Source organism: Protopterus annectens, chromosome 8.part0, assembly GCF_019279795.1.
Source record: "Protopterus annectens isolate FY-2018-M chromosome 8.part0, PAN1.0, whole genome shotgun sequence".
Taxonomy (NCBI): domain Eukaryota; kingdom Metazoa; phylum Chordata; order Ceratodontiformes; family Protopteridae; genus Protopterus; species Protopterus annectens.
This window is the reverse complement of record NC_056741.1, coordinates 1,812,528,553-1,812,555,640: the sequence shown is the minus strand read 5'-3', so window position 1 is coordinate 1,812,555,640 and position 27,088 is coordinate 1,812,528,553. Positions and strand designations below refer to the sequence as shown.

Here is a 27,088-nt window from a genome sequence, read left to right as displayed (position 1 = left end):
GAATCCTTATTAGGAGGATGGATAGGTACTGAAGGATCAGCTAGTTCCTTCTTGGTGGCTGCAGCCACCACCATGGCATCCGCCGGTACACCTTTTGTTAGGAATTGCTTGTCAACTGGTGCTGTAATGAATTTAGATGGCCTCCGGGGGTGGGTTCCACCGAATCCGGGGCCGACCACGCCTTCCGAGCCACTACTTCCATAAGGGGTCGAAAGGCGGAGACACCCAGGAGGGGGGGGGTTGAGAACCCAACGCCTCCAGGTACACCGACTCATCCTCGGAAGGATTAAGGGAAGACCAGTTCCCCCTCTGCTTCAGGATTTCTAGGATGTCTGAGAAAGAGACATCCTCAGAGGGGGACTTTAGATCCCTCCGACTCATCCAAGTCGGTGTCAGATGTAATAGACTCAGGGGAGTCCACATGCTTCCTCTTACATGTCCTCTTACGCAGAGGCTCCGCTGACAGGTCAGGAGAAGCCTCGGAAGAGGAAGAAATTCCCAGTGGGGAAACCTGAGGCGTTGGATCTCTGGGTCCGGGAGCAAGAGAGTGAGAAGAGACATCAGCAGGCACTGTAGTGGGAGGAGCTGATGGAGCTGACCGTTGACTAAGCCCTGGGGCTAGCACGCTCCTCATCACCTCAAAGGCTCCCCTATCAGAAAGGCCAGAGGGCCCCCGCTCCGAAGAGGTAGGAACCCCAGGTCACACCGACAGGGAAGGCTCCGAGGCTGATGTCGGGGTCGAGCTCACCAGCGCCGACGCTCTGAGAGGGAGAACGGGGTCGGACAATGGTCCGATGCCACTCGCCCCCTCAGAGCCGACGAGAGAGATCAAGTGCCCGGATCCGTCCAATGAAGGTATCAAAGAGGAGATCGGAGCGGAAGACGAAGGAACCGAAGGGGGAGGTATCGGCTCCGACGCCACAACGGTCACGGCTCCGAACTCTGAGGGAGAGTCGAAGGAGGAAAAATAGGTGGTCTCGTAATAGCCACCGTCTGATGAGACGGGCTAGAGATCATCTGGGCCAATGCCTGAGACTTTAACAGCCTACTTACCACTCTCTCAAGGTCATGATCTGAAAGTCTGGACGACCGAGATGATCGGCTCCGATGGCTCCGCTCCGAGAGCAGGGGTGACCTTGGAGCCGAATGGATGGACTCCAATGAAGGGGATCTTGACCTCTTCTTAGATGGAGCCAACGGAGCCGAAGACACGTCGGCTCCAGCCGGAGCCGACAGCGAAAGCACGGGCTCAGAGGTATCTGCACCGAGTGGTGCCGAGACCGGAACTTGTGACTCAAAGGGATCGGCTCCAGCCGGAGCCGATCTAGGCACAGACAAGGAGCCAGCAGCTGAAGGCTTAGTACTTGGAGCCGATGGTTTTGCAGGTTTCGAGGGCCTCCCCGACGCAGACTTAGTCGGGGAGCCCTCGGGCTTTAACAAGCCCCTCAGTATCAATTTATTCCTGCGCTCCTGCAGGACTCTTGGACTGAATGCATGACATACTGAACAAGAGTCCTGCAGGTGCAGGGGTCCCAGGCAGTAAACACAAGAAGTGTGATTGTCTGTCAGAGACATTTTCTGACAGCACGAGTAACACTTCTTAAAGCCTGAGACCTTAGCTTCTTTAGGTTCCTTCGACATAACAGTGTCGAGGGTTCACAAATGTAACAGAAAAACACACACACACTCACACTCTTGAAAATTATAAAATAACAATAAAATGTTAATAGGGATACTGACACACCCAAACACTCCACAGGATCCCTAAGAAAAATGAGGAAAGGGGCAGGCTTAAGACCTAACCTAAGAGTGGAGGGGGAGGGATATAAGGGATAAAAAGGGAAGGTATATAAAAAAGTAATAGAGTTAAGGGTAGTTACTGACTATTGAAAGAAAAAACTAGGCGAAAAATTAACTCAAAAAGGGTGACTGAACAGTCAATATATAAGACTTACCAGGAGCCGGTAAAAAAACTCACCTCGCAAGCGAAAGCGGCAAACTAGATCTGGGGAGTTATTGCCTAGCATCACGGGATATAGGGTTGCCTCGAGCCGGTAAAATAAGCTCTCGAGCTTTAGTAAGTGGCCGAGTCGGAGCCGAGGATCGGCTCCAAACCTATCCAGCAAGAATGAAGGCGAGATTGACAACTTAACATCATCTTTTTTTCTTACTATTAACAGTACATAGCCTTTTTCTGTTAAACTTTTTACTGATTGTTTCTGGACTGTGCTTACCTCTGGGCTTGGTTCAACCCGCTCTGTTCGCCTACCCTACCCCCAATCCGACCCACGGGCCACTTTCCTTAAATTTATTAACCTAAACCACACCTTTCTAACTCATTATCCTATAACTTGAAGCTACCTCATCCAACACACCCAAAATCTCCCCTCCCACCTCACTAACCATTATTTCATCCCTCATATAACAGTCTCCACATCACTGTATTAGTACATTTCTGTCTCTACTACACTGCAGACACCAACCCACCCATATTTTCTCCTATTTCCCTACTATTTCACCATGTCAGTTATCACCACTCTTTTGAGCAACTCTCTCCTAATCCTCTCCCTAGCCTCCCACTTCACTACCTTCATCACATCAAACATAACACACTACACCTCTCAGACACTCCCCACTATTACATACCATAAAAAAAAAATTCAACCTGAGAAGTATCACAAAAAAAATAGCGAATTTCATGCAGCACTAGCGACCTACACTCCTGATACAGTAACTATGATAGAGACATGGCTAAAACCCCACATTAAGGATGAGGCAATACTTACTAGTGGTTGTAATGTTATTAGACAAGACAAGCTGAATAAATATGGAGGCATTGCCATCATTTATAAAAATTTCCTCATAATTGAAAAATTAATCTGTACTCCCCCAGATCTATCAGAAGCAGAAATTCTAAGCACCAGATGTGAAGTAAATCCACATAAAACCATCATAGGTATTGCCTCCTACCTACCACTAGGAAATAATTAACCTACCACTGAAAGTCTCCAAAGCTAGCTACGAAAACAAAATAATCACTAATTCTAAGGACAATCACAAAGCAATCTATAGCTATGTCAAGAATCTCGATGGCAACACCCAGATCTGCTCTGAGTTATAGCACAACGGCAAGAAAATTACAGAACCAACTGATATTGCCAACATCCTGGCAGATAGGTTCAGTGCTAACTTTACACCCCCCCACACCCCCTAAAGGGCCAATATCTATACAGGAAGAATGCACAGTCCCTGTAATCACAACTACACAGGTAAAAGCTGCATTCTCTAAAGCCAAAAACACAGCATCCATGGGACTGGAAAACATCCCAGGCTGCGTTTTCCACGAACTTCAGAATGAACTGGCTCCCCACTTAAGCACCATGTTCAATAATAGCCTTGCATCAGGCTTTATGCCCAGTGAATGATGCACAGCATCAGTTATCCCACTCCACAAAGGGGGAGACACCACTGATCCCAGGAACTATCGACGTATTAGCCTGACGAGCCTGGTCTGCAAGGCCAAGGAACGTATCATTATGGAACTCATAAACAAAGAAATTAGTAACCTCCAAGCTCTGGATCCCACCCCATTCGGGTTTGTGAAAGGCAGATCATGCCTCCTGAACCTGATCGAATTCTTTGAGCCAGTCACCAAAGCCGTAGATGAGGGTAAGGTGGTTCACACAGCCTATCTTAACCTCGCCAAGGCTTTCGACACCATCCCCCATTCTGGAATTATAGCTAAACTCACTAAGCTAGGTATAAATCCCTTCGTCACAAGATGGGTTTGCCAACTGGCTCACTGACAGAACCCACACTGTAAAAGTTGCAGACTCCAAATCTGACCTCAAAGCAGTGACAAGTAGAGTACCACAGGGTTCAGTCCTGGGACCTCTCCTGTTTGGTATCTACTTCTCTGAAGTACAGGCTAACACAGAAGGCCTCTGGCTAACGAAGTTCACAGATGACTGCAAACTAGGAGCCATAGTCAAGTCCCCAAATGATGTGGACATCCTATAGAAGTGCCTCGCTGAGACAGATGCCTGGTGTCAGAGCCATGGCCTCAAGCTCAATGCCAAAAAGTGTAGTGTCATCCCCTTTGGTAAAAAGTCTGTACCCATGAACTACCACATAGGCAGCAATCTACTTAACACCAAATGTGTGATAAGAGACCTTGGGACCCAGGTGGACAGTAGTGTCTCCTTTGATAGTCACATCACCACAGTAGTCAGGAAGTCCTTCTATGTGGCACACCTCATCATAAAAGGGTTCTCATCCAGGAAAAAAGAGGTCATTGTTCCCCTCTACTCAACACTCATCAGACCCATTATAGAGTACAACGCCACTTTTGGAATGTACCTCACAAGACATCTGCAGCAGCTGGAAAAGCCACAGAAGAACCTCACAAAGAGGATTACTGGCCTCAAACAAATGCCCTACACTGACCATCTCAAAAAACTGCAGCTTTACTCCATAGCATATCGCCTACTCTGAGGTGATCCCTGCCTAACATATAAAGTTATGTCAAACCCAGAGCTGTTGGACATGCTACACCTACAAAAATCCCAATCCCTCCAAGCTACATGCTCTAGGGACCTAAACCTTGTCACCACAATAAACAGGACATGCTGGAGGGATAGGTTCCTGTCCCAGAGACTTCCCATACTCTGGAACAGGCTACCCATCTATGTCAAGCAAAGTTCTTCATAAGCACTCTTCAATAAAAATCTTGATGAGGGGATGGGAAATAGGAAACAAACCCCGGGGATCACTTCTGTGTCTCTGCTTGACAGTGGCACAGGAAAATAACTTTCTTGGGTGGCGTAAGCCACGGAACCTTGTTGGCTAGGCTTACGTAGGCCCTTGGGCTGATAGCCTAGTACCTACCTATGAACCTAATCTTGGGCTTCCTCTACTTTCAACCAAAAAACTACAGTACTAGGTGATTTCAACTGGGACTGGGTATCCTGCTCATCTGACAACCCCTGCAATTTTATCAATTTATTCAATTTCAGCAAAGCTATAACCTTCCCCACTAGAATTGATAAACATACTAAGAAAGAATCTAATCTAGACTGGATACTAACCAATAAGCCCAACTTTGCCCACCAGGCTAGGTGCCTCTCCGATTCTCTCAGCAAACACTCCCCTACCTTTCTTCTAAGGAAATGCATTCACTTCCCATGTAATGTCATTTTCAAACACATACACAACAACAGAATTTTTCCTCTACCATCTTAAATTCCCTACTTCAAAACAACAACTGGTCACCTCTAAAATCACTCCACCTAGACAAAGCTGTACAATATTCTAATGATACCTTCCTCAAAATCCTTAATATCCTCACTCCAGCAAGAAAAAATTGCTCAAAAGCCAAAATCCTACTTTGGATAAACTAAATTGCTAAATATTTTATTAAACAAAGGGATCGAGCCTGGACTGCTGATCAAACCTCCAAAACCTCAGAAAACCCCAACTCTTGCAAACAACTAAGAAACCTAACTATCAAGCAAATATTATCCAACAAAAAAAATCTTATTTTCTAGCTTGTCAGCAAAAACACACAAATAACCCCAAAAAAGTATGGCAAAACATTAACTACCTCCTCAACCCTGAAAAAACCTCTACCCCTGCACCACTTAAAAAAAATAGCACTGAATGTTTAGCATCCCAATTTAACTCTCATTTCATTACAACTATCACCTCCCTTTTAAACAACAACAAATCTAACCAACCACTTACAGTGCATACCCCTACTAACATTAAACCTAACTACTTCTCTTTTACACCCATACAAACCTCTTATATACAAAAACTCCCATCAAAACTAAAACCTACCTGTTTAGCAGCTGACCAAGTCCCTAATGACTTCTGAAAAACTGCTGCAAGCTCATTTGCCTATTCGACATCTATCCTAATTAATTGTTCCATCGCAGAACAATATGCCCTCATACTGTGGAGAATATCCCATATCATCCCCCTCCACAAGGGAGGCCCATATAATGATCTCTCTAATTATCGGCCCACTGCCATTTTCTCATGCTTAGCTAAAATATTAGAGAAATGTATCCATAAGCGGCTCCTGGAGCACCTCACTACAAATAATCTTTTATCTAGTTCACAGCACGGCTTCCGTCCAAACCACAGTACCTCCACAGCCCTCAAAAGTTTACCTAACTACATCAACTTCCTCAAAAACAATGAACAACTACTCTCTACTATATTCCTTGATATGTCCAAAGCTTTAGATAAGCTATCCCAACAACTACTACTCAACACACTATGGTCCTTCAACCTCAACTCTACAGCTCTCAACTGGTACTTTAGCTACTTTACTAATCGACAACAGGCAACTAAATGGGATAATAAACTCTCCACACTCCTCCCAGTCTCTGTTGGGGTTCCTCAGGGTTCTATCCTTGGCCCTCTCCTTTTTATTACATTGACAAATAGTTTAAAGACTGCCACTAAATCTTCTATCATTCAATATGCTGACGATGCTACTCTTATTTCCTCTGCTCGCACACCCCAAGAACTCCAATGTAAACTGCAAAAGTAATTTCTAGATACTGAAAATTACCTAAATGAACTTCATCTCATCCTAAACCCAAACAAAAAAAGTAATGATCTTCTCTAACAGGAAATCCAAAGTAAAACCACCACCTCTCTCTATCTACTTCACTAATGGCACTATAATACAACCAGTTAACTAAACAAAACTACTTGGTGTCACAATAAACAACAACCTAACATTCAATAAACACATATCACTCACAATTAAGAAAGTTCACATCAAACATGGTGTACTCTATAGGGCCAAACCTTACCTTACTCAAAATGCCAGACTAGCCACAGCCAGATCCCACCTCCTATTAACTCTTCTCTACTGTTCTCAACTTTTCACTAACATGCGCAAGTCTGACTTGCATCTACTTTATTGCTGCTACAAGAAAATAGCAAAATTTGCTGCTATGTACCCAACAGGACCCATCATTGCCTTGCTCTTCAAAATTTACACTGGCTTAAATTTCCCAATTTATTTCTCAATCAGCTCACCACTGCCCACTCCATTATCCACATAGCTGAAAACTGCCCTGCACTCTCCAACCTAGTGCAACAAAACACCAACCCCAGGACCCTTAGAACATCCGATAAACTTATACTCAAGGTAACAAAGTCCCATAATTATTTTGGTGACTCTCTCTTCTCCTTTAAAGTAGCCAAACAGTGAAACCTATTACCCCAAAATATCTTAAAAAACATGAATCGTCATAGCTCAAAAAAACTCCTAAAGGAATACCTTATTCAACTATGGCTATGCTCCTATAATACTCTTGGCTAGTTTCTCATGCCTTTGATTCAAATGTTTTCTATTCTTCTATCTTTTTGTCTTACTTCTACCAAATGAAAATACTACAATGGTTTTTAGTTATATATCTAATGAGTTTCATATTACTGTCTGCAGTAAGGCTTAGGAAATATAATGTTTTCTGTTTAACATTCCCCTTTTTTGTAAATTGTGAGTATTGGCAACTGTCAAATGTTTTCTATATTGCTTGTAAATCTTTAAAAAATTTTTGTAATCTTTTTGTACTGTTATGGAGATTTTCTCCCCGGGTCTCTGCTGATAACGGGCTACTTGCCTTACTCTACTTACGTTACTTACTCCACCCGGTTAACAAATGTGAACTAAATAATAAATAAATCAATAAAATGTACTTAATCAGGGCTAGCAAATGCCTAAAGTGCACCATTAAAAGGTACAAAGCACGTTTTGAGCTAAAGGTTGCTACTGTCCCTAAAAGGAATCAAAAGACCTTCTTCAGCCATATCAGGAAAATCATGTACACCTCTAAGCTGATACAAAATGGTAATACTTACTCTGATTACCAGTTTCCTTGCTGGCAAGTTCAGATCCAGCGTCTCTCTGACTATGCGCCCCACTTTCCCCTAACAACCCTTTCTGTGAAAATTACCCTACAAGTCCTATATATGCCCTATCTAAAGCAAACTACTAGCTCTACGAGTCCTGATAACACAGTTGCTTCCTGATAAGTGCAAATGCAGCCTAGCTTAGCCAGTTCTGAACCTATTAAATATAAGTATCACTACTGACTATATCACAGAGGTGTAGAGAACTGAGACAGTGGTACTACTGTATACAAAAATCTAGAGCACAGATCACAGTAATTATAGATCTGTAAGTCTCACTATTATCGCCTAACGTCAAGGAATGCATCATCACTGAACTCAAACAAACAGGATACCTTCAGTCCCATGACCCAAATTACTTTGTTTTTAAGAACGGCAGATTGCATTTGTTAATTTATTTGATTGTTTTGAAAGGCCTAATGAGGCCTTGGATAAGGGTCTATATTAGAACATCAAAGTTTCAGAACTTCAAATGTTCTAATATCGAACCCAATTCAGCGAATGCTGACAACATCAAACATTCAGAACAGCGAATCTTTTTCCTAGGGAAAAAATTTGCTGTTCTGAAACACATACACACAACACAAGCACACCAAACAAACAGCAATCCACACACATACACCTAAAATCTTGCATCTAACCCCACACTAAACTGTACATACACCACTAACTATCCACTTACCTTAACTCAAACCCTAACCCTAAGGTCCGTCACTAGCGCACACTCACCTCACCCACGCCCTAACCCTAACTCACCTACCCCCCTTAACCCTCACGTCCACACAATCGCACACTTACCTGACCCACGCCCTAACCCTAACTCACCTAACCCGAACTAATCCACACAATCACAAACGTACCTGAACCTGACCCATAACGTTTCATCACAGTGCTGAAAATAGCAAAGCGATAGAAATGGACAACCGAATTCTTACCCTGGGAAAAAATTCAGTTTTCTGCAGATTCGCTATTTTCAGCATTCGCTGAATAGGCTTCAATATTAGAACATTCGATGTTCTGAAACTTCGATGTTCTAATATAGACCCTTGGATAAAAGTCAATTTACTTACACTGCTTAGCAGGATTTAGTACCATTTCCCATGCAGGGATCATCAACAAGCTCCCCAACAAAGAGTTGTATGGTTAACTGGCTGCTGTTAGAATCCATATATTTCACATTGGCAGCATCTCCTCCATACAAAAAGCCACTAGCAGTGCACCACAGGGCTCAGTCCTAGGCCCCCTGCTCCTTGTCATCTGCTTCCCTGATCTCAAAGCAAAACGTAAAGGTCTATGGCTACCAAATATTCTGATGATTGCAAACGGATAGATATTACAGACTTCCTCACTGACACGCACTTACTCCAGAAAGGGTTTGATCAGACCACTGTCAGGTGTAATAACCATGGACTAAAGCACAATGCAAAAAGTTGTAGTAATATTATATTTGGGAAGTCAGACTTCTGTAGCTCACCTCCTTAAAACTGCTATCATCATTAGAGATCTGAGTGTATTTCTTGTTGACAAACAGCTATGCAAATCTGGGCACATTTCTTGACAAAATAACTGCCTCAATCAGATTGTGATGAAAAACTGCCCTTTAGTCAGCGTATATGAGTTATACTTCGAAATCTATGTAGTACAGGTAATTTCTAACAGCATCTTGGTAAGCTCTGTGGAAATCTTAGTCTCTCTTTCTCTCTCCCTCTCCACATTTTCCTATTGCCCTGGTACTAAATGCAGCATCACCTTTAACATTTAAGTCACTGAATAACTTGTCTAATTACAGAGATGTCCCAGATTCCAAAATAAGAAAATTACAGAACGAGGCTCCATAAACTAATCTTGTGGTCTAAAATCCCTCACATTTTAATCTGTCTGCTACAGAAGACCCTGTTAATTTGGATTTTGCCAGTTTTCACAAAACTGGTGTCATCACAAATACCAAAATCAACCAACTCAACTTGTTCTGGTGTATTAAAAAGACCTGTTGTCACGTTAGATACCTTAGTGCTTCCCCATACTTTAGAATAGACTCTATCTGCATTCAAAACTAAGCAGCATCCATTTAGATCCACACTTGACAAGTGAACAGGAAATTGCAAATTCACTTGTGAGGTTTTGTTATACAGCTCTCCTTCATAATGGTGGCTACTGCATCATAATGCTATTGTGATAGTTTGACTAAACTTCTCAAAAGTCAATTCAGCCACAGACCTAGTAATGACCTATGAGCCTACAAAACTATGACTGTTTCATCCAAAGAAAACATCAGGGAACTGCATATTTTGGTGGACATTTAGTTAGTCTGTCTATACAACAGTGACTTAAGTCTTTGAATAAATCAGTTTAAAAATATCATAGTCCACTGCTCTGGATAATCACATTGTCTGGTAACTGTCAGTTGGTGGGCTATTGTGGATAACTTCTGTCATCCTGACCTATACATGTGAGGGGGAGACAAAAAACACTCAGGGCATAAACAGCCTTAGTAGGGGATTACAGTAGGAATGCTCAATAGATAAAAATGTCGAATGCAAAAGATTTGCAAAAAGCTTTCAAACATTCACATTACTGAAATCACTAAACTCAGAAATTACAAAAATAAGAGAAGGAAAACAAAACTCGTCTGTAACACAATGCCTAAATCTACCTGAAGAACGGTAGTGTTGCAGAAAGGATTTTTATAAGGTAGGTTTGGGTTAGCTGTAGCAGACATTACTCCCTCTAACCCTAACCTGCAAAAACTTGGAGAGAGACAAACATACACACTCTAAATTCATCTAATTATCTAACTCTATCTTCAAACACACACACACACACACACACAAATATCCCTATTACAAGTCCACTTACCTGTTTTTGCAAAATAGATGTTCAGCAACACAAATTTGGTAAAAATGAACGGTTAGCAAAATATCTCCACTTGCACTCTTCAAAATAATGTATGTTTGATAAAGTCTAAAGGACCCTAGTACAGGACAGGTTATGTCTTTATTTGCATTCTCTTATCAGCAACTGAAACAAAATGATTATTTTAAGAAAGGACTGGCATCTGTGAAATAGAATGGAAGCATGATTGGTCTCTTCTGTCCTTTCCATAGTCACTTTCACATTCTGGGTTGCACTGGTGTAACATAAGCTTAAGTGAAGAAGACAAATATGTTTGACAGAGAATCATCAGTAAACATTTATGCTTCAAATACAGATATGAAATAAAGATGATACAGGTGAGATGAGCTGAAATTGTGTTTTTATTTCCATTTTTGGACATAGTGCTGCATGTTGTATGTGACTAATGAATCTAGAAAAAAAATGTCCATGCATTGGCCGGGAATCAAACCCAGGCCCCCTGCATGGCAGGCGAGAATTCTACCACTGAACGACCAATGCAGATGTTGACAGATGTTTTAAGCTCATTCATATGGTTTGAAAATCAAGATGCATACTTACATAGCACATCTGCATATATGCCACATTATCACTTCTCAGCTGTCAAGCATTCTTTAGGAAACCCTAACTTAATCTTTTTCATATTCTAGCAATCTCTGGTTTTCACTTCTTAGAATAAAATTCACATTTCACTAATGAAAGTGAAGTAAATTTAACTTTTTCTAATTCATGCTTTGATTTACTGCTGGTTGGCAATCTCCTTCAAACCTGGAAACTTAAATAGGAAAAACACACCTTAATTTACTTGTACAGTAAAGTACGATATTACTGGCTCATTTGGGGTTTGTTTGTACAGTTAGCTCATGCATGGGTCTCTGTCTGCGCATAACCATAAAAATACACACACACACACACTGACATACCTGTATATGTATATACATGTGTGTTTGTCAGCAATAATTTTAAATATTTAATCTTGCTGATGTCACCACCGGTGGGAGATGAACTGTCTTTATAATTATTTTAAATACAAAAAGTTACATAAGGCATTCACCAGCAAAGATCACAAACTGATTCTCTGTTTTTGTTTTTGAATCTCCTTTTTAACACCGGACTTCTGATTGGTCCTTCACTTCATGGTATTCTTGTATCTGTCATGCTTTTTTTTTTACTCCTGATTTTCTCCCAGTTGAATGTGCTGTAAAGTGCCCAAGATATCCTTAAAACATCTGTAATCAACAGCTGTTTAATTTTCCTTTTATTCTACTTCTTGAAAGACTGATACATGACTGCTGGTTCTAGTCTATGTCTGGCTTAAGAAAACTGCTCTGATTCACAACAAACTGCAAAAACTTTACAATTCTGAAATGATTATGTTACCGAACCTTTTCTCCAAAATTTGTTAGCTTTTTATAAGTAACCAAGCAATTTGCCTTATAAGGTTATACTAAGGTATTGGTATGTCAATAACTGTAGACTGAGTCAATAATGAAGTGTGCTTTATGCTGAAAAGTTTGTAGCACTGACTCCCAAGTTGAATTTACAGAATCCGATGCCTTACTTAAATTTGTATGTTACAAGGGTTTCACACCGTCTGATATGGAGGGGAACCTTGTTCCATGGGTCATGGAGAAAACAGTTGAGCAATTTATCTATTAAGCAAGGCTTACTGATATTTTGTCATAGAACTGGATGATGGTATGGTTATTAACTGAGTTTTTCCCTTTGAGAAAAAAGAGGCATCGGACAACAAAACTAGACACAGCTTGAAAGAAAGAGCACAGACATCTTGAAGAAATCTACAGGCCAAAAAAATAAGGGCAATATATTTCATCTGAAAGAAAAAGAACTTCCTTTATCTGTAAATTTATTTTGTTATAAAACAATGGGGTCATTTTAGTTTGGGAGGATTGTTTAGAGCTATCCAAGCCATACTGACCCTTGTGTTTTAAGATGGGGCAAATTATAGTGGAGTAAAAAGGAATTAGTATGGCTTGGAATCTGGAAGAGAACCACCAACAAATGACATGAGAGAGGTAGAAAGATTTTTCGACAGCACTGGAAATATAGAGATATAATGATTTAAGGACAGCACATTGTCTAAGTCCACTCTTACATCAAAGATCACAGTGTAAGCCTAAAAATGGTTTTCAATGTTGTGATACTATGGAAGAGTACTAGTTTAACCAAAAGTGACTATACTACATTTCTTTGTTTTTAGAATAAGGCCATGACAAAAGCACTGATTGCTAAAGTGATAAAGCCTTAGTGGAGAATCTTAGGGATGTCTACTAGCTAACAGTCATCTAAAAATTTAATTTGCCAAAGGTTATTAGTATTTGGGTGTACTTCAAAGAAATAGATTCCAAAGAGAGTAGAACAAAACACAAGACAACTGAATCTTATGGGCATGTACACATTGCAAGTATCCACCATCAAACTATCTCCTCTCTGAAGGAAGGCCGAGCCAGTTAAGCCAAGGGTGAATTTGTGATTACCTATCCAATCATCCAGTTACATCTGAAGGAGATAATGCATCACACTGCCTAACCTGCAGGGAATGCTACCAGTTACATTTTGTTTATTACAGAGGGTGCCTTGTATTCTGAGTATGTTCTGTTTGACAGCCATTTTGCAGTCCAAACTGCAAAGAGGTTGATGTTAATTCACAATAGCATTTTCTTTACATTGTTATAAAATATCGCCCTAGGTAATTGGGAAGCCAAATTAGTCTATAACTCCCCATTTTTCCAGCAAATGGGGTGCTATCTGAGGTTTATAGACAATATTTTCAATGTCTGGAATGGAAGCCAAAACCTCCTCTACAATTTTCTTAACCACATCAGCAAATCTACAAACTTTTTATGCTTCACTTCAAAACAGAGGCTAGACAAAGTGGAATGTCTGCATCTGTGTATCACCAAAACCCTGAACAGCAAAGGACTCACTATCGACCTTTTCATAAGCCGACCAAAGTCAACATGCTACTTCATTTCAAAAGCATACACCCATACAGGCATAAAAGAAATGTAGTCAAATCACAGGATGTTAGAATCACCTGGGCATCAAAGGAGCCCAAGAAATTCACAAGGAATATTCATAACTTAGAAAAGGATTTTTTTGGCCAGAGGATATAGCAAAAGGCTGCTCAATGAAGTCCTAACACTCATTATTCGACAAAAGAATGAAGGTTCCTTTCTGAAACTAACTACTGAGAGAGACATTGTGGATTCAACACCACTTCCAATAACAAGAACTGGGAACTCAACATGGTAGTCAAGTTATTCCCTGGATTATCAAAGAGATTAAAAATGTCATCATCGACAACTGGACCAATTACTATGGGCAACAGAATCTTTGGACAGATCTTTCCTCTAGACCCAGCTTTATACCAGGGGGAGGATGAAGCATTAGGGACTACCTCAAGAAAACTGGATCCAAAATTACATCAAGTGGAGGGACTTGTGACCCCCCCCCATGCACCTACTGCCAATACATGAGCGGTAAGGACAGGTTCTGTTGTCCCAACATCTGTAAGTACTTTCCTTCCTTTATTACGGACAACTGTAATACTGAGAGGGTTGTTTACAGACCACAATGACTAAAATAACATGCTTTTTAGGTGGGAAAGACTGTTAAACTAAAAACCAGAAGAAACACTACCATAATCTACAGTACCATAATCACTCCAATGCAATGGCAATCCATCCCACAATCAGAATGGGGCATAATAACGTTGCCTTCACATTTTGGACCAGATCCCGGACATTCCACTGAATGGCAGCAGCAACAACCTTCTGGAAAAGAAAGAACTCAGTTGGCAGATCAAATTAGTGGCCACAAAAGCCCTCAGTCTAAACACCATGGAATAGCTGATGTCCATCCTCAACCTTAGAAAACTGGACCACAAGAAATTCCACTGAAATGTTTCCTCTTCTCTTCTTTAAACCCAAAATGTCTGGTCTATGTAGCTATGTTTCTTCTTAACTAATTGTATTCTTGCACTTGTATCTGTTTAATTTGACTAGGTCGGTTTTGTTTCTCACCATTTTTAGTTTGTATTTTCATCCTGCTGTGTCGCTCTAAGGGGTAAATTAGTGCTTAGCTTGACTTTCACCAGTTTCACTTCGGACTGGTCCAGGCATATTTGTGGATTTGTTTCTCATGTGGTTGCCTATTAACCTCATGACCACTATTTCTAGCCCTAAGCTCGTTTTGCTAGCTATGGCTGGTGGATTCCCCTGCCCCATTTACTTCCACTTGGTACTATTTCTCTACAGTTAGGTTAATCCAGGGAAGCATGTGCCATTTACCATCTAACACATTTCGTGCTTGTTCTAAAACCATTGTGGAATCCCTTTTTTCACTTTGGATCGATAACCATTCAGGGTCCACACAAAGTACTCCACCTTAAGGTAATCACCTTCAGTTTTATCATTAAATACCTGTTCTATTACTTGTTTTTATTACATTATCTTAATTTCCAGTGTTATCTTCACTTCCAGTGTATATTACGATTCTGTTCTTACTGTAGCTCAGTCCATTTTGGGCAATGGCTTTGCTACGGTTCTTTTAGTATGTCTTCACAATTCAGAAGAACCATTATTTAACGTAAACACTGCTTTATATGTTAAAACTTGGAAACATTTTGATATTTACAGACAATTCTGACATAGGGTTCCCGAAAGTGCCACAAAACGTACTGCTCCTCTTTACTGGGTTTTATAACTCATATAAGATTTTTGAACTCATTTACAGCTGGATGTAAAAATGGCTTTGATATTCTACTTTGTATTGGCTGTTTTTGGTGCATGTAATATGTAAACCCACCCAGATGCACACCAAGGCAGGCCCACCATTACATCATGGGTTCTTCAATAAATGTTGACACCTTAGACCAACCTGCAAATGATTGGTTCTCTGCCTTGGACACACCAAATAGAAAGACTTTACCTGTTCTACTCAGTTCACTAAGTACCATTACCAATAAATGCAATTTAACTGAGATTGGATACTGAGGTTTTCTTTCTATTGAGACATTGGAAGATATAATGTTTTTCTTCAGATTTTGCTCTTCTTCAGGTCTCCTACGTGGTCAAGCTAGGTTTATCAGCTGGGAATGAGTACTGAGAGTCTCCAAGCCTAGTGAAATTATCACGGGACAAGGACTGAATATATTTTTGATCCATCCTAACTCGGCTATTTCCCCGGTTGGACTTATTGTTTTTACTTTGGTCTGAGGTGATCATCTTTCTCCTCACGGAGTTCGGGGTCTAACCTTTACTCCACAATAGGAGGTTGTTTCCGGAACAGGATTTTCCCATGACCTCCCACCACCAGGGCAGCCTTTCAAGAGAGTAATTACATCTTTTTATTCTTCTCCCCCTAGATCCTTCAAATTTAATGGCTGTTTTACTCAGAGAACTAAGACATAGCAGAGAAGTTTTTTTTTACTTTGTTAACCAGGAAAGCCCACTAGAAACAAGTATCCATTCTCAAGGGTGACCAAAGAGCACTATCTGGTTAAGTGATTTCCTCATAATTGTATTTCAAAGCAAATGGATGCTGAGGGAATCCAACTCTGATCTAACAGAAGTAAATGATTATTTTTTAGCTAGAATTCTCTGTTCTAACTGCTAAACACCTTACCTATAATGCCAGTGAGGGGAGTGTTCTAAAATGCTTTGACTAAGTACAATAAGCAGTGTGACTGGAAATCAGTCATCTAGAGCTTTGGTGACTTTTCCAAAAAAAGCTAACAAGATTAATAGGCACAAGCTACTGTTTACAAAGTCAAAATTGGAAGGATGTAGAGTTGCTGATCTGTTATGTCAATATCAATTAGTTATACAGTAAATTGTTCCTTGGTTTTACTGATAAGGTTAGTGAGACTGGTGAGTTTACAGCAACTGGGTTAGTGGAAGGACCAAATTTATGGGGGCAGCTGTGGTGTTTTCCTTTCTTCAGTTACATATTCTACGGACAGACTTTGAAAATGTTTAGTAATGATTTGGTTAGGTGATACAAAGAAGTTATTACCATAATGCTCCGTGTGAGTTGTTCATCTCGCCTTTATTCTTACACATGGGTACAGAGCCGAGCCATCGTCTCTGAGTCGGCCGCTTTACCAGCTAAAGATCTCAGAGTAGCTTGAGACCAGGCCCCTATCCCATGATGCTCTCTGTCCTACCTTAGATCTAGTTTGCTGAACTCAGCATGAACAAGGATAACTCACTAAATACTCCAGCCGGAGTAAGAAGTCCCAGAACAAGACTACTCCAAGCCTACTCATTCTTCGAGATCCTGGAGGGGGAAGGAGGATGGGAATGTAAGAATAAAGGCGAGATAAACAACTCACATGGACCGTTATAGTAAGAACATATCTTCTTTATGTGAAGTTGTTCAATCTCGCCATTTATTCTTACGAACAGGTAGCGTCCAAAGCACCCTAATCCTGGGTGACTCATGGGAGTATATTCCTGAGGAAAGTTGAACTAAAGGAAGCCCTGTCCCTGGAGGCCCTGTCTTCTTTGTAATGAGTGATAAAGGTATGAGGCTTAGACCAAGTGGCAGCTGCACATATAGTGTCCAAAGGTAAACAAGCCGTATAAGCCGAAAACGTGGAGACGGCTCTAGTTAAATGGGCCTTCACACCATGCTCTAATGTTTGGTTCGCTGAAGAGTTGATAAGTTTGATGCAGTCAGTTAACCATTTGGAAAGGGTAACTTTAGAAACTGGTAATCCTTTCTTAGCATCAGCATAACATACAAAGAGTTGGTCAGATCTTCTAAATTCCTCTGTCCTGTCCAAACAGAATCTCAATTGTCTGTGGACATCAAGTTTATGCAACATGTATTCCAACTGATTAGAATGATTACTGAAAAAGGTTGGAAGTTCAATAGTTTGGTTCAGATTGGTCTCAGAACACACTTTTGGCAGGAATGAAGGATTAGTCCTCAGTGATACCCTGTCGCAGAACTAAAGATGTGTTTCCCGTATCTGTCCATCATCCTAGAATCCCTATTAGGAGGATGGACAGTTGAAGAGGTTTCTGACATCTCTTTCTTGGTGGCCACCGCCACCACCATGGCATCAACTGGGACTTCCTCAGTGAGGAACATCCTGTCTTGGGGGGAGGTGATAAACTTGCTGGGCCTCTGATGAGGGACCGGTTCCATACTATCAGGAGACTCCCACGCCCTTTGAGCAACCAATTCCATCAACTCGAAGGGCGGAGTCACCCAGGAGGTGGAAGGTTGAGACCCAAAGGCCTTCAGGAGCACCGACTCATCCTCAGTAGGGCTAGCGGACTGCCAGGATATCCGCAAAAATCCGCAAAGGAGATATCCTCCGAGGGGGACCGTGGGGACACTTCCGATTCCTCTAAGTCAGTGTCTGATGTCAAAGATTCCTGTGGGGGAATCTAAATACCTCCTCTTGCATAATCTCTTCCTGGGAACCTCATCAGTGGGGGCTTCTGGTGAGGTCTCAGCAGAGCAAGGGTCACCCAATGGGGTTACCTGAGGCTCCGGGTCTCAAAGCTTCACAGGGACCTGTGATGTAGAGGCAGAAAGCGGCACTTTAGGGGAGGAAGAGGAAGGACCTGACGATATGTGTGTCTTAGACGACATAACCCACTGCTCCAACCCAAGGAAGCCACCAGTTCTGAAAAAGACGGCAACTTCCCCAGCACCGAGACAGTGGGCTCCGAACCAGAGGATAGAGCAGAGCTCATCCACGCTGAAGCCAAGAGCAGACGGGCCAGAACAGACGCATTGGTTCGACTCTCACCCCAGGAAATGATGAGAGAGTGTCGGCTCCGAGACTCTTCCAATGGAGCCAAGAAGTCAGGGTTGATGGAGCCGAAGGCACTGGAACAGGTCTCGGCTCCAAAGGCTCCACAACCATCAGATCCTGCTCGGCTTGGAGGAGTAGTAGTCACAGCCGGCGGGACGGTCTCAGGCCTCGAACTCTGTAGGGTCGAGGCCGATAGCAATGTAGCCAATGCCAGGTTCTCCAGAAGCCTCTGCACCACCCGGTCCACATCCACATCAGAAAGGGTCCTCGAAGAACGAGTCAAAGGAACCGAAGATACCACCAATTGAAGGATAGATGACTTCAAAGTTTCAGAGATCGGCTCCGAAACAGCTGTTCGGTGCATGGCTCCGAAGACTGCGGAGCCAGTGACCGCACCTTCACATAAAGGCTTGGAGCTGATGACCTGGGCTCCGAGGATGCCTTTGAAGACTTCGACACCTTGGATGACGTGGAGGTCTGGTCAGCCTTGTCCAAGGTCTCTTGAAAATCTGGCTTCAACAAGCCTCTATCTGCCAGCTTCCTTCTTCTCTCTAGTAAAACCCTACTACTGAAGGAATGGCAGGTACAGCAATCCTCCTGGAGGTGAACAGGCCCCAAACAATAAGCACAATTTACATGGGCGTCCGTAACGGACATCTTCTGCCCACATTTTGGACACTTCTTGAAGCCAGATTTCTGTCTCTCCCTATGATCAGACATGTTATTGCTATAGAAAAACAGTAAATACGCAAGCACATTATACTAGTTGTCAGATCCCTGAACAACCTTCAATGTACACTAATAATATACAGTAACTCTAACACAGAATATGGTTACTGAACTAACCACACTGCACACAGTAAAAATATTAATAATCCTAAGTTGCCAAATCCCTGTACAACCATAAGGATATAAATGTAATGTTCTAACTAACACACTCCTATCCAAGACTAACAAACTAAATAAATATATTTATAGAAAAGGACAGGGGTTAACCAAGGAACGGACGAGGACTAAGACCAACTGCTCTGTAAACAAACAAACGCCCCTTAAAATAAAGAATTCAAGAGGCTAACTGCCCAAAAGTTATAAAAACTAGAAAACACTTTAGTTATCTAAAAAAAAACTCAATAAAGAAAATCTACTGACCAGAGTTCTCCGACAACCTTGCGATCAGTTGCACTAGCAAAGTAGAATTGAGGTAGGACATACAGCATCATGGGATAGGGGCCTGGCCTCGAGCTACTCTGAGATCTTTACCTACTAAAACGGCTGACTTGGAGCCAAAGGCATACCCATGTGTGAGAATAAACAGCGAGATTGAACAACTTCACATTATAAGTTTAGCAAGGAGTAGCTGCATAGTTGTTCAGCCTCAGGGAGGTAGTTAGTTAGTCAGTTATTATGGGCAGAGTGATGACTGAAGGTTTGGCATGCACTGGTATTGGGGGCCAGATGTACAGCAAGTTAAGATAAATTAAAGCTAAATTTATTGTACGTTGGGGTATTACTGCAGATTTTATTACATAGCTAAAAAGGCTTTATGTTTGTACTTAGTGTTGGTGGCCATCATATGTTGATAAGCAGCTCATAGTATTCTTGATCTCCTTACTGACTTGGCTTACTTTGATTTTGTGAGATGGTGGGTAACATTTATGTAAAGCTAGGAGCACAAGTTTCAAGTTGTGTAATTTATAGACAATATTATATCACTGGGTTGCCTATTTGATGTATTTATTACTTTGATTATGATGAAAGGGGTCAGTTCTTCCTATACAGTAATTCAACGGATCATAAAACTTGTTGGTTAGAATGAGGTGCCAGAGTTCCAAAATTCATGGTGATTGTATAGTTTATGTTTTATGAAAAGGTTGATAAAATCTAATTGGATGGTTTTGCTGAAGTTTCTGAATGTAAAAGGATTATTTGGATTTGCCAAACTGGGCTTGAGGCAGAACATGATGACTAAATAATCTGATTATCTAGGAAAGGAAATATTTTTGTGACTGACTAGAGATCAGGAGCATTAGTTAAGGCAAAGTCTATGAGTTTTGGGCCTATAGAAGGCCAAAGAGCCACAGTACTGGAGTTCATGATGCTAAGAAAAGTCTAAGAATAACAACTGATGAATATGCAGGTGGCCAGATTACAAATCTATATCTATCTATCTATCTATCTACATATATATATATATATATATATATATATACATATATGGGTGTGTGTGTATCTAAGCATACATATATCTATCTATCTATATATATATATATATATATATATATATATATATATATATATAGATAGATATACATGGATTCCTATCAAAAGAACTACAACATCGAACTTCAAAAAAACAAGATCGGAATGCTGAATGTTCAAAGCAAAGAAATCTCGCATCACAAATGTCAGAACACTGAGTAAGCACACATCAGGCTAACCCTGACATACACCAAAAAGAGAAGCTTTAGCAGGGCATCAAGCCCCCCCTCCCCACACTCCCTCTACCCCTGCTAATTACATATACCAACTCTAAGATCACACTGCAGCTGGGAATGGGCAAGACCTCAAACCCAGCTGTACACCGATCTCTCACAATACCTCATCTGCCCTGTTTGATGTTCTGATGACTTTCGCTAATGTTGACCTTTGTTACTTTGTATGTTCGGCATTCCAGTCTCCTTGGTTTGACTTTTGATACTGTGGTAATTCATTCTTTTGGTAGGGACTAATGGCAATTAAAGTCTCCTAATAAAAAAAGGTATTTGGTTTACTCCCAGCTGAGGGAGCAAGTTTAAATATTCAGAAGGATCCAGAGGGTGAGCTGGACCTATAGCAAATAAAGGTTGAAGTCATCTGGAAAAAGTCACATAGGTATGAGATTTCAAACAAAAATTAATTCATCCCTGTAACTACTATTACTGGTTTACAATGAGTGAGAGGCGTTGAACCTGAGAAGATGAGGAATGCTTTCCACACCTTACATCCAGTTCTTTTATCTCTGTTACAATATTCACTACTTTAAATACAGTTGGCTTAGAATTTGATTTGCATTTTCTAGTGATTTTTTTTAGGCAGCCACCATAATTAAACTTAACAAGGCCTTACTGTTTCTAGGCAATTCAGAGCCTATATCCCAGCTCAAAATATAATTCCCTCAGTTACACCCATTCAGTTACCCAATATTTCTGACAATTTGCCAATAAATGACACTCCCAAAACATATGTTCCTAGTAACCTCTTTCTTTCCCATCACACCTCCAACATTTGCCATCTATCCGAAGAAAAATTATTTGGAGTCTGCTTCAAAGCAAAAATCCTACATCTTCTAGACTTACATATTACTGCCATACATATGCTCACACATTGTTTCCTTGTGAATTGCTTATCCAATCTCTCTTCTAAATCTTTTCTAACCCCCTCCGATTGATTCCTATAGTTATCATGCAGTATTTTATATGTCTTACTTATTATCCTTTCTTTAACAGCAGCTCCTGTTCTAAATTCAACTAAAAAAACTCTCACTGAGCAGAACTGTCCCCTTATTTATTCCCCTATCCCTTTCTCTTTGCCTATACTCTAATATCAATCCCTCATAGGGAATGCAGTCACTAACCTTCAGTCCAAACATGTTCTTAGCCTCTTCCCATTCTATTACCTTTCCCTTTCTAGATATTTTCGCCAAATACTTTGGTTCCTTTGTCAGTTTTCTCTAGTAAATTCCAGCTGCCTCTTGCCTGCTCTTTCTACCCCAGTTTACAGTGATCCTTACTGTCAGAATTTCCTTTCTCAATTCTTGTGTTGGCTTAGTTCTTAGAATATTTTCTGCTACTTTATGAATAAAATATTTTGTATAGCTGTTGTTATTCTCTTTCAGGATCTGCATCCAAAATCCAACTTTATCCTTATTTCTTGAATTTCCATCCTGCTTCACACCATCCCATTCCACTGAGAATTAGAGTTCTCTGCTTGTGTTATCTGTATGAGCCTTAACTGTGTAGTTCCCACCTAAACCACCTGGTTGTATTGGATGGATCAACTTGAGCCCTGGCCTCTTCCTCTCCTGGATAAAATCCTTTAACTCTTTATTAATTACTGCCCACAACTTCTCTTTGGTTGATACAAATATATCTGACCTGTACATAAAACTAAACGGACTAAAAACATGTTCACTGCTTGTATCTTGCTATCCATATTAATAAACATGAGTTTCTACTTTCTCAGTTTTTGTATTATCATTTTAGTCTCAACCCACATATCCATAACTGCCATAACAGAATCCTTCTTAATCCATATTCCTACATACTTCATTTTGTTTTGCTCCAATAAATAGGGGTATTGCTAAAACAATTCATGTGGGGGTACACAGTTTACAGCTAAAGCCTTTGTTTTGTCCTCATTAATTTTTTATTCCCCCCCTAAAACTGAAACTGTCTCAGAACGTTCCACAAAACTGAGAAGTCCTTTTCTGGTTTTATCAGGTAAAACATTTCTGAGTCTCTTATTTTCTTTAACAATTACTCTAAATATAACACAAACCACAAAGGGGAAATAGGACACCCTTGCCTGGTTCCTCTGTTCGGAGAGGAACCTTCCCACTTTCATTTTTGCCTTTGATTCCTCAACTATGCACCAAATTAACCCTAATATTGTATCAGGGAATGCAAATACTTCTAATGTCCTACTCATAAATCCCAGCTTACTCTGTTGAATGCTTTCCCTGTATCAAGACCTAACCAACAATTGGGTATTGTCTTCCATTACGCTTTCCCCTGGATAATCATTGTTCTATTATTATTGTCAAATGTTTGACTACCTTCCATAAAAACCACACTGATGTGCATCTATCAGTTTTGGCAATATCTGTGCCAATTTTTATCTATTATAGACATAAACACTTTATAACCATGGTTTAAATTGAAATGGGCCTAAATGAAGCTGGGTCTGATGGGTCTTTACCAGCTTTAGGTATTACAGCCATCATAGCTTTCGTCCAGGATGCAAGTGCTCCCCTTGTACAGATGAAGCTTTTCTCCCCAGGCCTCCACTGAAAATGGGAACTGCCTATTACAATTTTTCTGGTCAACAAAAACAAATAAATAAATTGTACTGTTATCTAAAAAAAGCTGCATTGAATCATCTTATCATACGTTACAAATAAAATGGTAACTAAAAATAAGCACACACTGTCATATTTTCACATCAACACATTTTATAACCAGAAGAAACTGCTAGCTATTTATGAAAGAACTTTCATTTCCAAGAATAAAACTTGCAATCTCAACTTGCAGCATCTTTTTTTCTCTACAAAGTATGTTGGCTTAGTTTTTTTAAGTTTACTTTCTAGCAAGTTGGTACACTGTGAAGCTGCTTGGCAACAAGGACCCCCCCCCCATTCTTCAAGGAATATGTTAGTTTTCAACAAACTTATACCTATTAAATGTTGGACTAATCAGTCTGCTTTAAGACATTTCTTACCTGATAGTACTACACGATAAAACATCTTTTTTTCCTACTATTAACAGTACATAGACTTTTTCTGGTAGACGTTTTACTGATTGTTTCTGGACTGTGCTTGCCTCTGGGCTTGGCTCAACCTGCTATATTGGCCCTTGCTTCGCTCGGGCTCACTCCACTCCCCTATCTTACCCCTATCTTACCCCCATTCTCACCCACCCTCTTACCCCCATTCTCACCCACCCTCACTTTCCTTAAATTTATTAACCTAAACCAAACCTTTCTAACCCATTATCCTATAACTTGAAGCTTCCTCATCCAACACAACCACAATTCTCCCCTCCCACCTCACTAACCAGTATTTCATCCCTCATATAACACTGTCTCCCCTACTGTCTTAAAATAACACTGCCTCCAGATCACTGTATCAGTACATTTCTCTCTACTAAACTGCAGACACCAACCCACCCATATTTTTCTCCTATTTCACCATGTCAGTTATCACCACTCTTTTGAGCAATTCTCTCCTAGTCATTACCCTATACTTAGCCTCCCACTTCACTACCTCTCTCTCCTTCTACACTCACTAACAAAAATCAAACTCCAAGCATAAATCCTAACCCAGGACCCACAGAGCCACTCCTGCCCAACCCAATAACACCCACCACACCTGCTAATACTACACTCCACCTTCTTCCCCTAAACAAATTCCAAATCAGACTTATTCATTAATAATTTCAACCTCAGAAGTATCATAAAAAAATAGTGAATTTCATGCAGCCCTAGCTACCTACACTCCTGATATAGTAATTATAGCAGAGACATGGCTATAATTCCACATTAAAGATGAGGAAATACTTACTAGTGGTTGTAATGTTATTAGACAAAACAGGCTGAACAAATATGGTGGAGGCATTGCCATCATGTATAAAAATTTCCTCAAATTGAAAAATTAATCTGTACTCCCCCAGATTAAAAGCAGAAATTCTAACCACCAGATCTGAAGTAAATCCACATAAAACCATCATAGTTATTGCCTCCTACCTACCACTGAAAGTGGGCATCCTCTACTTTCAACGAAAAAACTATAGTGCTAGGCGATTTCAACTCGGACTTGCTATCCTGCTCATCTGACAACCCCTCCAATTTTATCAATTTATTCAATTTCACCCAAGCTAGAACCTTCCCAGTAGAATTGATAAACACTCTAAAAATAATCTATTCTAGACTGGATACTAACCAATAAGCCCAACTTTGCCGACCAGGCTGGGTGCCTATTGAATTCTCTCAGTGATCACTCCCCTACCTTTCTTCTAAGGAAATGCATTCACTTCCCCTGTAATGTCATTTTCAAACACATACTCAACAACAGAATTTTTCCTCTACCATCTTAAATTCCTTACTTCAAAACTACAACTGGTCACCTCTAAAATCACTCCACCTAGACCAAGCTGTACAATATTCTAATGATACCTTCCTCAAAATCCTTAATAACTTTACTCCAACAAGAAAAATCTGCTCCAAACCCTAAACCCTACCTTGGATAACTAAAACTGCTAAATCTCTTATTAAACAAAGGGATCTAGCCTGGACTGCTGATAAAACCTCTGAAACTTCAGAAAAAAAGAAGTTATGTACTCACCATAACGTTCCATAGGAGTAGTTCTACTTCATTTGTCTTCAGCCTGCTCCGCGCTCCAAGCTCCTTCCCTTACCTATAACATACCTCTACTACCTTCCAACCCCCATATCGAGTTTGCTGAATCTTATACTGATAACCCGACCTGAAAAATGCTTGTGACCTATAACTGCAGCCGGCAGGCTGTTTATATGCCAAGGTCTGGGGGAAGGAGGGAGGGATGTTTCAAGAGAGGGACATTTGAAGAGAAATTAAGTAGAACTAATCAGATGGAACATTATGGTGAGTACATAACTTCTTTATCTGAAGTAGTTTAATTCATTTGGTCTTCAACCTATGGGACAGAGTCCCCAGCTACTAAACTCCTGGGTGGTCCTCATAGAAGGATATTCTGGAGCACCGCGGAACCAAAGGATGCTCTCTTTCTGGAAGTCAAATCCAATTTGTAATGAGAAATAAACGTATGAGATGAGGACCAAGTAGCTGCAGAACAACTATCATCCAGAGAGACTCTAGACCAAAAGGCCGCAGATGTAGCCATGGATCTAGTGGAATGAGCTCTTACCTGACCTGGAGGAGACATGCCTTTGTCCTTATAGACCTGAAGGATGCATGAAGAAATCCACCTAGCAATAGTGACCTTGGAGATAGGTTGCCACAAAAAAGGTTTATAGAAGGATACAAATAATTGATCAGATTTACGGAACTTTTTGTCCTGTGTAAATAGAATCATAACTGTCTATGAACATCCAGCAGGTGGAGTTTGTATTCCATCTTGTTGGCAAAACTAGGAAAGAAAACAGGTCAATTTTCTGATTGATTGATATTAACTGGTGATGCCACCTTAGGAAGAAAGGATGGATTGGTCCGAAGGGAAACCCCATCTTTGTGAAAAATCATATAAGGAACTTTGACGGACAAGGCCTGCAGTTCTGAAACCCTTTTGGCAGAGGAAATAGCCACCAGGAATGCTGTCTTCCACTATAAAAAATTTAGATATGTGGTTGCAGTGGGTTCAAAAGGCAGAGCGACCAGAACTTGAAGAACCATAGTAAGGTTCCATGGGGGAACAGGATCCTTGACAGTGGGTGTAACAGAAAAGTCCCTTTAATAAAGGCTTTACACAGCGTGGAGGAGGCTAGAGAGGCAGAATTCTCACCCACATGAAAATGAGAAATGGCAGCCAACTGAACCTTGACAGTAGAAAAACTAGATCCATGTTGAAAAATATCAGCTAGAAAATCAAGAATGGCAGAAATAAGAGTCATGAAGGGGTCCAAACTCCTTTGAGAGACCCAAAAGGGGAAACATTTCCATTTGCTGTGATAAACCTTCCTGGTAGAAGACTTATGAGCAGCCACCAAAACAGACAT

The 27,088-nt window shown here is 40.8% G+C and overlaps 1 protein-coding gene and 1 non-coding gene across 3 annotated transcripts in view; both read right to left on the bottom strand.

Annotated features, from left to right (window-relative positions):
- Positions 1–27,088, bottom strand: part of VAC14 (VAC14 component of PIKFYVE complex) — a 3,391,123-nt gene that overhangs the window by 2,381,882 nt on the left and 982,153 nt on the right. The gene's annotated exons all lie outside the window — the stretch shown is intronic.
- Positions 11,255–11,325, bottom strand: TRNAG-GCC. Its single transcript has one exon. It is a non-coding gene; the product is annotated as a tRNA-Gly (tRNA).